Below are 13,554 nucleotides of genomic sequence, written 5' to 3'. Positions count from 1 at the left end.
TCAGCTTTTACGTTCATGTCAGACAAATTGAGGCCACAAATATCATTACATATACAGTACAATTGAACCATCTTACTGATCTCACATGGAATACACATGCTCTGGCTTAGATTTAAATCTGAGTATGTGAAAACTCGAAGTTATGTAAGAAAATAGATGTGGAGATAACACCTAATCTTACTCAGAAGGTCAAAAGATTTCACTGTGATCATCGAGTCTGACTTCCTGTATAACACAGGCCAAAAGACTTCCCTAAATAAATAAATCTTACATGCACAGCTATTTGCAAACTATGAACTATGAGGTACTGGCTGGTGGTCTACAGAGAGCTTAGTCACATGGTGCTGACCTTCTCCATTTTCCCAGCTGCTTCTTTCATTGTGAAGACAAAGCCTGATGGCCAGTAAAAGCAGCTGGAAGCAAGGAGGAACCAGTCTAATGCAAAGACAGAAAAAACAGGAGCTACGATCAGAGACCTAATCTAACAGGGACTGGAGCTGCCAGCCACCATTGTGAGAGGAATGTTCAGAAGAGCAATGGAGAAGGGAATGAGGCAGCCGAGAAGTATGGCCAAAGGAGAAGGGAACCAAGGATCAAGGAAGCAGTAGAAGGAAGAGCACCATTCAAAATCAAAGAATGTAAATGGAAAAAGGAGAAGAGAACCAGATAGGAGAAAAGTATGTGAAGAGAAACAGGGGGAGAGTCAGGGGAATGTGAAAGTAAAACTATACAGCATAAGAACATAAGATCCAATGGTCCATCTAGCCCAGTGTCCTGTTTTCAATCCAGAAGGAATGAACAGAACAGGTAATCATGAAGTGATCAATCCCCTGTCTCCCATTCCTAGTTTCTGGGAAACAGAGGTTAGAGACACCATCCCTGCCCATCCTGGCTAATAGCCATCGATGGACCTATCCATGAATGTATCTAGTTCTTTTCTGAACAGCATGATTAACTTTTTCAAAAAGGACTTAACACTTATTGCTCTGAAGTCAATACAAATACATTAAACCACTTCCCAGTTGCTACTCTACGTTGTCAGTGTCTGGTTTACTTGCCCCAGGGATGTTGTGTGTTTGCAAATGGGAATAGAGCAGTCTATGGGAGAAGGGGACTGACTCTGATTTCACTTACTGGGTGAAAATCAACAGTATCACCATTGATAGGGCATATATTGTTGAGTAATTTTTTGAAAGAAGTTCACATTCTACAAATACAAATTTGGGACTTTGTATCCAGGTCCCTGCCATTTATATTTATATTCAAACTATATTTTTAGGAAGATTGCAAAATAATTTACAAGGTAAGCTATTGTTCTAACAAGAAAAGAACTTTGTGTATAACATTTCACCCACATACTATAAGAGTGACTCTTGAATAATTTTGTGAAAACCAATCAAAGACTAATAAAACTTTCAGTTTGCAAATACATTTGTAGGTCCTTAATAATCTAGCACACTTGTCAAAATAGGCTCTGACTTCCAGACCTCCCACTATGATATAATTAACTTGAATGAGCTTCTCTCCATCATGAAGACAAAGGTGGGAAAAGTGATGTAACTGCAATCCATCTAATTCAGGTTTTGTACAACCTCTTTCTTATGACTGGCTTCACACACTGATTAATAGACACTTTCCACTTCAGACTTTAATTAAAAACTATAAAAGCAGTCAGCTGTAGGCCATGCATGTGTTGGTGACAAAAAATAGTGCCATTTTACAGTAGGAAGATCAAGCAAAGAACAAATTTAGTCTGAAACCATGTTAAGTAGATCCATATGCCCGAATTAAGTATAATTCTGAGATCTACTTGGTTTCAATGGGAATACTCAAATAGAGTAAAATATCAATTAAAGTCAGGTAAAAACGGCTTTAATTCAGAGGATACTTACTGAATTTCAAAGTAAGTGAAAACATCAAAGTAAGACAACTTTGTAAGTACAGCATTGAGCCTTCAGGTTGTGTTGTAAATATGAATTGCTAAATTGTGTTATATCTGAAGATTAGTTTGCTATAGATTAGAGCTGTGCTAATAATTTAAAACAAATAATTGATCCAGTCACAAATTGTCTGTGAATAGAGTGCAATTTTCTTTAATGTATCTATTGTTCAAAATTATTCACTACATAATTTCAGTGAATAATTCTTGATTTGTAGCTCGCATGATGTCTGTTATGAGCATTCAGTATTTGAAATTCAATCTGTCTTGAACAGACACACAGATCACAGAATATTTTTCTGTTTCCTGATTGGATCAGAATAACTCTTAGAATTAGCTTTCTAGTACAAATGAAATTATACATTTAAAAATTGCTTTACATGAATATTTTGTAATAGTCATTTAAAATGTGCTTTCTCCCTCCAGTAAACTCATTTGCTAGACTATTTGTAGAAAAAAAACACAAGACCATGAACACAATCAAAGCAATTTTATTTATGAATTCTAACACATATTTGTGGGAAATGTTTAACAATATTCAGACATCTCTGCTGTAAGTCAAAGAAACGATGACATATACACTGCTATGGATTCTACAGAAATCCAAGTAAGTTGATATTATTTTCCATTATACTACACTGATTATTTAAAAACAATTGTATTATAACATAAACCTTCATCAAATTTTATGTTGCATATATTTATTCAAAATAGTTTCAGGACCCAATATGATGACAATGTGCCACACATTCCGTAGTTTGACTTGATAACAGAATAAGAAGTGATCTCCTGGGTTTCCATCTGTATTCGGTCTAACCTAGATATTTTAAAGGGCCTTTTGCATTGTAACTGAAGTATCTGCAAGCACTGTACAATAGTTTGTTAGCTACTGGTGCCACAGTAACTAAGATTTTATGGTAATCCTCGTTGAAAGCATTAATATGCAGCATGTGCATATTTGGGTTGAGCAAGTGTCATAGGTTTGACTCCCACTCTGAACTTTAGGGTACAGATGTGGGGACCTGCATGAGAACCCCTAAGCTTAATTACCAGCTTAGATCTGGCTGCTGCCACCACCCAAATTGTTTAAAACAGCTGTTTATGAGTCATTTGGAAAACTCTGTCTTCCCGCCCCCCACAATCCCTCCCTCCCAAGTACTGTAACCCTTTCCTGGGTAACCTAGAGAGACTTCTCCACCAATTTCCTGTTGAATACCGATCCAAACCGCTTGGATCTTAAAACAAGGAAAAAATCAATCACTTTCTTAAAAAGAAGACTTTTAATTAAGGAAAAGGGGTAAAAGAAATACCTCTGTGAGATTAGCATACAAGCTACTCTCACAGACAACAGATTCAAAACACAGAGGATGTTCCCCTGCGCAAAAGCCTTAGTTACACAAAAGAAAACCCAATTCGATTAACCCTGTAATGCAAAAAGACAAAGGGTATGGCTACACTTGAGATTTGCAGCGCTGGTGGAGGCTTTCCAGCGCTGCAATTAGTAAGTGTCCACACCTGCAGGGCACATCCAGCGCTGCAACTCCCTGGCTGCAGCGCTGGCCATACACCTGGGTCTGCATGGGGAATAAGCATTGCAGCGCTGGTGATCCAGCGCTGCTCATCCAGTGTGGACACACACCAGCGCTGTTATTGGCCTCCAGGGTATTAGCAGATATCCCAGAATGCTTTTAATTAAATTACTCTCTTTGTTTTGTTATGCAGCATCTCTTTGTTTTGTTGTGAACTCGGAGCTCCGGCTCGTTGCTACCGGAGCTGCTTATCTAAAAAACCAACACAGCTCCTGTTTGCTGTGATCAATCAAATGAGATAACCCCTGTGAATGAGGCAGGCAGGGAGTGAGTGTTTGCTTGACAGAGAAGATGCAGGCTGTTTGCAATTAAGAGTTAAGACTAAGGGGTCGGAAACATTTTCTGATTTTTTCAAGGCAGGAAGCTAACACACAGTGTTGGCTCTAAAAATCCGCTCGCTCTCTCTCCCCATGCTCCCTGTCACACTACGCCCCCCCCTTTTGAAAAGCATGTTGCTGCCACTTGAACGCTGGGATAGCTGCCTATAATGCATCACTCCCAACAGTGCTGCAAATGCTGCAAATGTGGCCACACACCAGCGCTATTCCTACAAAGCTGGATGACCAGCGCTGCAAACTACCAGCGCTGCAACTCGTAAGTGTAGCCATACCCAAAGTCACAAAAGGAAATAAACATAAGCTAATTTATTCCTTCTCTAATACTCACTACCCTGATAGGAGGCTGATTCCTGGATCTTTTCTCTCCAGCACACAACTTAATGAACTGACTGAACAAAGGACTCTTCCCTCCTTCCTGGGTGAAACATTTTGTCCCCCCATTGGTTTCTCTGGTCAGGTGTCAGCTAGGCTAGGTGAACTTCTTAACCCTTTACTGTCTGTTTATGACAGCAAGTATTGGATTTTTCTGTTTGTGGGCCAAAATAAAAAAATCTGAAAAAATCTGGTTTGATATGAACTGAAATCATTTTAACCTGAAAGTTTTCTAGCAAAACAAAAACTCAAAAAAATTCATTTTGAATCAAGGTAGAATGTTGAGAGCTGAGACAAAATATATTTTTTTTGTTTAGTTTCTGGTTTGAATCAGCTGTTTGAAGTGTTTTTCACCCTTTTAGGGTGGTTTTTTTTTAATTGGCCAAATATCAGATCAAACCACTGCTTCAAAATATTTTGAAACAAAATAGTTTAAAAAAAGTTTTGAAAGAGTTAACACAAAACATTTCAACTCTCTTCACCCCCACCCCCATCACTGAAACATTTTGTCAAATTTGACAAACAGGGGCTCAAATTTTTGGGGACTCAAAAAAATGTTTTTTTAAATGAAAAACTATTAGTCAAAAATATTTTGGCCAGCTATAGTGCATGGTGCCAAATAAAAATACAGTTAAAAATGTGGTGAGCCTATGTACACTCAACAAAGAATAATCTATCCCATGAGTTCAGATTCTTCCCATTCAGAAGATGGGACAAGCAGTTGATTAGGAAAATACCCCAACACCTTTCTGCTTCATTTAGGATAAAAGGACTCAACTAGCTTTCCAAAATCCAATTTAAAAGTATATGTTAATATTTCATGATCCCTCCCTTATTTATATATCTTTGTAGGGAAAATAGTTTTGATTCCATACCAGAGACAAAATCATTTTGTTTTGCAGGTAGAGGTTTCTTTGTAGAAACCTTTCATCAGAGTCAAGTAAGAAAACTGACTATAAATTCTTTTGAATTCTTTTTTTGTGTAGAATGACAAATACAGATCCATCAATATGAGCTCAGATGTAATTTTGATTGATATTTGGTACACCTGGTCAGATTTCTTTGATTGACAGGCTTAGCATCTGGTCATAGCATGAAAGCATTCAACATGTTGCAGTTAGACTAAACACATATAGTCTTGCTTGCACTTATACAGTAGATAATCTGACTGGAAACTCATACAAAGCTGATTTCTGGAGTTCTGAATGTGTTTGTGGGCTAAAGGACTTGTAAGTTCTTCTTTGTTCTTACTATTTAATATTTATGTTCAAAAACACGTTCATGAGGGAATGCATATATATTATATATAAATGAACTTTGCATTAAAGCATTGGGTATCCTGCCATAATATCAGTCCCTTAATTACCAGTTGGAAAAAAGGTGGCCTATGATTGGGAGATCAGCTGAGACTGCCCCTTAATGCAATAATCATTCTTTACTGCACCATAGTTAACTGAGAAGGTATTGGAGCTGGTGAGAAAATGACACAAAGTGAAAGAGAATGGCTTGGACACAGAAGAATGTAGGACACAATATAAGGACTGAACAGACAGATTCAAAGGCAAACTAGATAAGACAAGAACAAACATACAAGGGAAAAATGTATGGAACCTGAGAATTATAAAGAAAGTAATAAAACAAAATATATATTCACAGTGGTCAGACTTCTTACCAGGAGGTTTTCCCATTGACCAAACATAATAAAAGGTCACTGAAGGTGATGATATTAAATGTCGATAAAGATATTACTGAGCCTCCCCAGAGACACTCATAATACAGAATGACAGAAAAGAGGGTACCAAGCTGTACCCATATATTGGGCAAGAGGAAGTGGTTAGTACTATTATGAAAATGAAGTCTAGGAAAGCACAAAAAGTAATTAACATGCCTGCAGAATTGTTAAAAGTGATTGATGAAAGGGGTACTGATCTTATGTGGAATATTGATAATGATATATGGATGGCTAGAAATTGTTCAAGACTGAATGAAGGCAATTTTTCTGCCCTTATCATAGGAAGGGCATATAATAGACTATTGTTCAAGAAAAGGTCTACTCCACATAATCTAGGATCGTATAAAATGAAGGATAGAAGCAAAATTATCACCACAACAGGTTAGTTTCTGAAAAGTCACAAAGTTGCTGGCCTGTTGCTAGATTTCCTGTTTGGGGCCAGGTCAAGTGACCACTGACATCATTAAGAATCTGTCCATTATCTTCTATGAATACTGATTTGGAGCCTAAGTGAGATGTCCTATGTTCATTCATCTAATGAAGTCAACAGCACTGCTGGAGGGTGGGAACCTGCCTATGGGGGAAAAAGTCAGATTTTATTTAATGCCAACCACAGTGGTCTTTAAGGTGATCTCTTTAACATACTTGCTCTTCACTAGTGATGATCAAATTTTTTGCAGTATTTTTTTTAGTTGAAACATAGCCTTTTAATTTCCTGAAAAACTTTCAACATTTTTGACCTGGAATGAGATGAATCAGCTCGTGCAGGACATGTTATATGCCTCCCTATGACATTTTGTGTAAACTTAGTCCATTGTTTGCTTTAAATGGTGTCATTATTATTGCTATTTTGTATTGATTTTTGGTGTACTGATATGATGGAAGCATTGTTAGCAAATCAAATGACTGCTTCAGTCCAAGCTGCATGATAAACTGATAGTTATGCCGAGCTATTGTCACTGTTGACTAATACTGGTGCTCCTTATGCCCCAGAGGGCAATCAGCCATCGCCCAACATAATGGCTGATCAGGGCATGTGTGCCTGCTGTCCTCCACAGCAAGCTCTACCTTGCGGTGACTAGGGAGAATTGCATTACAAAACTCCAAAGTACATAGAACTCCCTTACTTTGGGATTTGTTTAAGAAAAAAATAAATCCAGTATTCAAAGCAGGTTGGTAATAGTTTGAAAACCTTTCAAGAAAACTTGAGCCCAACCATCGTTCACATTTTTCTGTCTAAATTTTTCCTCCCAAACAATTTTGCTCATAATTTTCCTCAGTTTTGGTTATTTAATCCTTCTGAAGCATCAAATAAATATATTACTGATTGGGTTTGCCCTCTGTTTGCCCATATTAATGTAATTAGATTATTATAATTGGTCCCTATGAAATCATTACCATCTAATTTAGGGATTAATTTATCTTTATCCATCATAATAAGAGCCAAAGAAAGTCATCTCGTATTGACTGTACTACCTTTTGTGTTAGAACATTATCAGCTATATTTTTAGAAACTTTTATGCGGGTCTACTACTTACTGCATAAGGCACGTGTCTCCCAAACTGGCTTAGGTTCAGGCCCTTAGTACTGTGCAGTCTGTAGGATTCATTGCAATACAGAAACCAGAAAGGAAGGAAAAGGACATGTTAGTGTAAAATGAGAAATTTCTAGCTCAAGGGTATATTTTCTAGCAGATTTCACATGACCCAGAGTCAAAATACCTATTACTCAGTACTATCTCTAAAACACTTGCAAGCGGGCAGCTGAGTAATCTTACCTGTCAATTTCCCAAACAGTGGTCCAGTAGTCACACTATAGTTACCCCAGAATGATTGCCTGCAACAAGATAAATTATTTATCTCAGAGATGAAAAAGGAAATAAAGAATCACGAGGAAGACAGTAGTGTCATCCTTGTTGTTTGTTACTTACCAAGTGTCCTATTAAGAAAGATACTAAGCATGTGCTTATCTAGGCATAGGCGTCCTACTGAAGTCAATGTGACTACTCCCTTACTTAAAAGAAGGTTCTTCCTGGGAGTAACATAAGACACATGCTCATGGACTTTGCTGAACTGGGGCCTAAATCTCCAACAGAACTTAAAGAGTTTTCAGAACAGACTTTGAAAAGATATTCTATACAGCTTTAGCCATAAATGTTGGCCAAATGCTGACTTAAAAAAAAAAAAACAGCACAGCATTCTGGTAGGATAATCTTTCATGACAATGTTTTTCTCTGGTCTAAGCAACTGTAAAGCATTGTTCAGAAGCTGAAGGATGGTACACATTTCCTTCATTGTCAGGTGCAGTTAACTAACGCAACTAGTGATTATCAGCAATAGAGATGGTTCAATAGTCAAAAAAAAAAAAGAGTTCACAAGGGTTTGCGCAACAAAACCTGCCAGCATTTACAACAAATATTATCAGCAGTGAAGAGTTTTTGATCAGCTCTAATCATTAGACTCACTGCCATTTCCATTTGTAATGCCAGCTGGCCTATCTGCCAGAGTGTTTAATAGTGAAGATCTAGATGGGCTTATCTGCTGGCTCTCTATCTGTGAAGCTGGAGGAGTCTTTGCTTAATCAAAAATTATTATTTATACAGCACCATGTGTGCAAGGTACTTTAAAAAGCCAACTAAAACATCCATTGCTCTATGCTTTCAATTAAAAACAGAATGTAATTCAGAACAATATCCAGTATCACCTTCACTTTGACCTGATGCTGCACGGAGGTTTCTTAGATTGTTATTTTTTCACTGGCATTGTATTTCCTAATATATCTTAATGTTGAACTTAATGCTCCTGCAAGATGCTTGGTTGACAGTCTTAGAGACTGAATTCAGAAAATAAGTTCAGCATAACAACCCTCCAATGCACCTCAGTTGTGACCTCAAGCGAAATAAAGTAACTCTCTTTTGTCCCCCCCCCCCAATCGTTGGCCCCTCTACTGAGGATGGTAATAAGGACAGCAACTGTGGCATTGTTTATTTGCTTGGTATTTGTGTTGTGATCATATTTCCACCAGGCTGTGAACACCAGTTCATTTCAGATATCATAAACCACTAAACAGTCAGATGATGATGGTGGCTTTCAGCCATTAGCTATATAGGCTGGGTTTAAAGCAGTGATTTAGAGGTTACAGGATCTGTATACTCTTACTGATCCCCTACATTTTGTGAATTTCAAACAAGCAGTTTGTTAATGAAAAAAGCTTATTGGCATATGGGGTTAGGCAAACTTTTTGGCCCGAGGGCCACATCTGGTTATGGAAATTGTATGGCGGGCCATGAATGCTCATGAAATTGGAGTTGGGGTGAAGGATGGAGTGAGGGCTCTGGCTGTGAGTGCAGGCTCTGGGGTGGGTCTGGGGATGAGGAATTGGGGTGCAGGAGGGTGCTCTGGGCTGGGGTCGAGGGGTTCAGAGGGCAGGAGGGGGATCAGGGTTGGGGTAGGGGGTTGGAGCATGGGGGGAGTGAGGGCTCCAGCTGGGGGTGCAGGTTTTGGCATGGGGCTGGGGATGAGAGGTTTGGAGAGTGCTCCGGGCTGGGATCAGGGGGGTTGGAGGGCAGAAGATGGATGAAGGCTGGGGAAGGGGGTTAAGGTGCATGTGTGGTGATGGCTCTAGCTGGGGGTGTGAGCTCTGGGGTGGGGCTAGGGATGAGGGATTTGGGGTGCAGGAGGGAGCTCCGGGCTGTGGGGTTTGGAATGTGGGCTGGGGCTCTGGGCTGAGGCAAGGGATTGGGGTGTGGGGGGGAAATGAGGACTCCAGCTGGGGGTGCAGACTCTGGGGTGGGGCTGGGGATGAGAGATTCTGAGGGCAGGAGGGGGATCAGGGCTGGGGCAGGGGGTTGGGGCTCGGGACGGGCTCAGAGGTGCAGGCTTAGGACGGCACTTACCTCGAGCAGCTTCTGGAAGCAGTGGCATGCCCCCTTCTGGGTCCTATGCAGAGGTGCAGCCAGGCGGCTCTACATGCTACCCTGTCTGCAGGCGCCGCCCCTGCAACTCCCATTGGCTGGGAACTGTGGCCAATGGGAGCTGTGGGGGCAGAGCTTGGGGTTGGGGCAGTGCACGGAGCCTCCTGGCTGCCCCTAAATGTAGGAGCCAGAGGAGGGACATGCCACTGCTTCCGGCTGAACCACGGGAGCCGGACAAGCCCCAGACCCTGCTCCTCAGTGGGAGCTCAAGGGCCAAATTAAATCAGCTGGCAGGCCAGATGTGGCCCGCAAGCCGTAGTTTGCCCACCCCATAGTAGATCAAGCAAAAACCTTTGGTGAGTTGTGATTTCTTATTTTTTTTTAACAAAGGACTCTATAGAGTAAGAGCGAGTAATGGTAATGAATAAGATAATTACTACTGAGCTGGAACATACCTCCAGATTTTGATCTCCCAACTAAATAAATAGTAAATATTCCATTTTAGGAGGTATGGTTTAGGGAATAGGTTCTCTGAGCTGCATTCTGCTTTCTGCCTAATTGTCTCTGCCCAGCCACTTCAATAGCTAGAGTTACTCCATAGCACAGTTCAGTGATCACTCTCACACTCACCATTTTTATTATTTTCACTCTTGCCCTATTCTTCTAAAACAATTCTGAGGTTGCCTGCTCTTCCCTCAGGGGACACCTCTGTTTTCAGGCTACATAGCTCTTCTGTTACATCTAAAAGAGAATAATTGCCCATACTTAGAAACACAAGTTTCTCCCTCTGCTTCCTTGATATGTGCGCAGGGCCCATCCAGCGATAACATAGTACAGCCACCTATTCAACTGATAGATGAAAATGCAATATTCCAGCCCTATTATGTAGGATTCAGGTTGATTTGGCAAGATGATTATATTAGTTGTTGTCTCTGTCTTAGAGGATTAGCCTTTAAAATGAAAGTGCTACCTTATATGCTCTAATGCCTGCATATTAGGATTGCCAACTTTGTAATATTTAAAAACGGGACACTCCAGAAGGAGTGCCAGATCCTCCCCATCTGGCCTCTTCCCCCTGAGGCCCCACCTCTGCCCCACTCTACCCCCGAGGCCCCGCTCCTGCCCTGGCTCATGCTCAAAGCCCCACCCCTCATTCAATCCTCTTTCCCCTACCCCCTCATCGCTTGCTGATTTTCCCCTCTCTCCACCCCTCCCCTCTTCCTGGGTCAAAGGAGGTACTCTCCTGTGGAGCTGGGGCTGGGAGCTGCAGCCGCCCGATAAAGGTAGGAGGGGACTCCTGCTGAGTAGGGGCTGGCGTGGGTAATGACCCGAAGCTTTCCTGCCTCCTCCATCCACAGTAACCAGACTTTGGGTGTCTGGTCCCCTTTTCGACTAGATTTTCTGGTCAAAAACCAGACACCTGGCAACCCTACTATAGATACTGCCTGTTGTCCTTATGAGAAAGAATATTGAAAGAAATAGAGTGGGTTTTCTCATGATTCATTTGGCACAGAAATCCACCTCATATTGCCCATATCACATATGTCACAGATTGTTCCCCTTCCTTAGCAGAGATTAGAATTGTGTGAATATCTTAAAAGAGAATTCATGATTATTCAGTCAAATGAAAGCTGTGAATTCATCTCACCAATTACAAGCACTTTCACTTGCTTTTCATTAACATTTCATTTTAGGAATCTCTTCCTTTCCTGCAGATTTTGGGCATGAAGTACTCTTGTCCCTCCATTGCCTGCTCCCTCATTGCCTACTCCCATTCCTGTTCCTGCAGTATCTTGGCCTGTGTCTGTGGTGTCTTCCTTTCCCACCACACAGATAAGAGCAACAGTGTAGCCTGCTCAATCACAGTGTCCAGAATGGGACCCAGGCAAGATGTTTGTGGCTTCACCTGGGGCTGGTTGAAGGGGTTTAGCAAGCTGTTGTTGTAATGGGTGTTACATGACAGCCATCTCTGACACGGAGGTGTGCACTGGGGCCCCAGCACCCTGGAGTGCCTCTTGTAGAGGTGGCACAATAGGACACTCCTCTTGGAGGCCCTCACCATCTGAATGGGAGCCTCCTTCTTCTTGGTGATGGCAAGCAGCCACATCCGGCTGCCCTGTCACCACTGCCAAAGACTCCCAAACACTGGTGCAATGCTGACTACTGGTGTAGTGAGAGTGTGCTTCCTCCACATTTCAGAGTAGCAGCCGTGTTAGTCTGTATCTGCAAAAGGAACAGGAGTGCTTGTGGAACCTTAGAGACTAACAAATTTATTTCAGCATAAGCTTTCGTGTGCTACCAAAGAAGTGAGCTGTAGCTCACAAAAGCTTATGCTGAAATAAATTTGTTAGTCTCTAAGGTGCCACAAGTACTCCTGTTCTTTTTCCTCCACATTGTGTCTCTACCCTCATGATCCCACCTCACTCCTCATCATCTCCCTAGTCCTAGTCCTAAGGGGAGGGGGACATTTATTAATTTATTTGTCTTTTGTGTTGACCATGCATCAGTGAGCTGTCTGACTCTCACCCTGATCAATTGACAGTGAGCATGGACGCAACGAAAATTGAATTAAAAATGGACACTTATTGGACTTCCTGGTCGGGGTGGAAAAAGTCAAAATGCTTCATTTTGGACAAGTCAGATTGTTTCAACATTTTCAAATCAAACTATGTCAGATTGTTTTGTCATGTGAAATGTTTTGATATTTCCATATTTTTTCTCAATTTGGAATGAAAATAAATGTCAAAATACTGGAATTTCCTGTGGGATGAAAAATATCTATTTTGGGACCAGTGCTAATAGTTTCTTTTGCTGTGTGTGCCTTGTTGAGGTATTACTCATAAATCATACAAGCATTTAGGTCAGATTTAATTTAATTAACTTAATACAAAGTGTTAGTCTTTCTTATAGTGAAGTTAATGGACAATACATTAGTAATTACAATAAATTTTGTTATGAGAGGAAATCATAGTATAGGAATGCAGTGTTATGTAGTCCACATTAACATGGAGCTATATCCAGCATGTTTTATTGTTTTACTTTACAGGTTCATTGCCTATACTATCAGGAGGAGGGGCTTTAATGGATATTTAGAAGTAATTCTTGTGTTAGGACACAGTGAGTACGGGACCTCTTCTGTGAAGCTACAGTATTCTACTCCCAAAGTGGATGATTTTCAAGTGAGATCAAAAAGGTATTATCTTTAATGTACCTAGCTCTTACATAGCTATTTTTATCCATAGATCTTAACACACTTTAATCCCTCTTCTCACATTCTCTTTTAGGCTCTGACTACATTACAAATGAGGGCTGTGATTTCCCATGCTCACAGACGCATTAGTGTTAATCAACATAGCAGTGTAGCTGCAGGAATACAGGTGGTGGCAGTGAAGGCATTGCTGAGACGAGCTGAGTAGAAGTTCGCTTGAAACTACTTGGTATGCTGGGCATGGATTTTTGCCCATAGTACAAGATCCACCAGAAATGTGAAAAAAATCCATATTTTCACTCTTTTTCTAGGTGGAGTCCATTAAAAAGAACATGCAAATGTATGTTAGTACTGTCAGTTTGCCTGACTTGGACTGAATTTCCTTCAACTGATGCTGCACCATAGAGATTCTGGGCAATGAAATACTTAAAAATTATGATCGCCATGGTAACTACCAGCTACT

Source organism: Mauremys reevesii, linkage group 1 (genome assembly GCF_016161935.1).
Source record: "Mauremys reevesii isolate NIE-2019 linkage group 1, ASM1616193v1, whole genome shotgun sequence".
In the NCBI taxonomy this organism is placed as follows: Eukaryota; Metazoa; Chordata; order Testudines; family Geoemydidae; genus Mauremys; species Mauremys reevesii.
Note: the sequence above shows the minus strand (reverse complement) of the source record.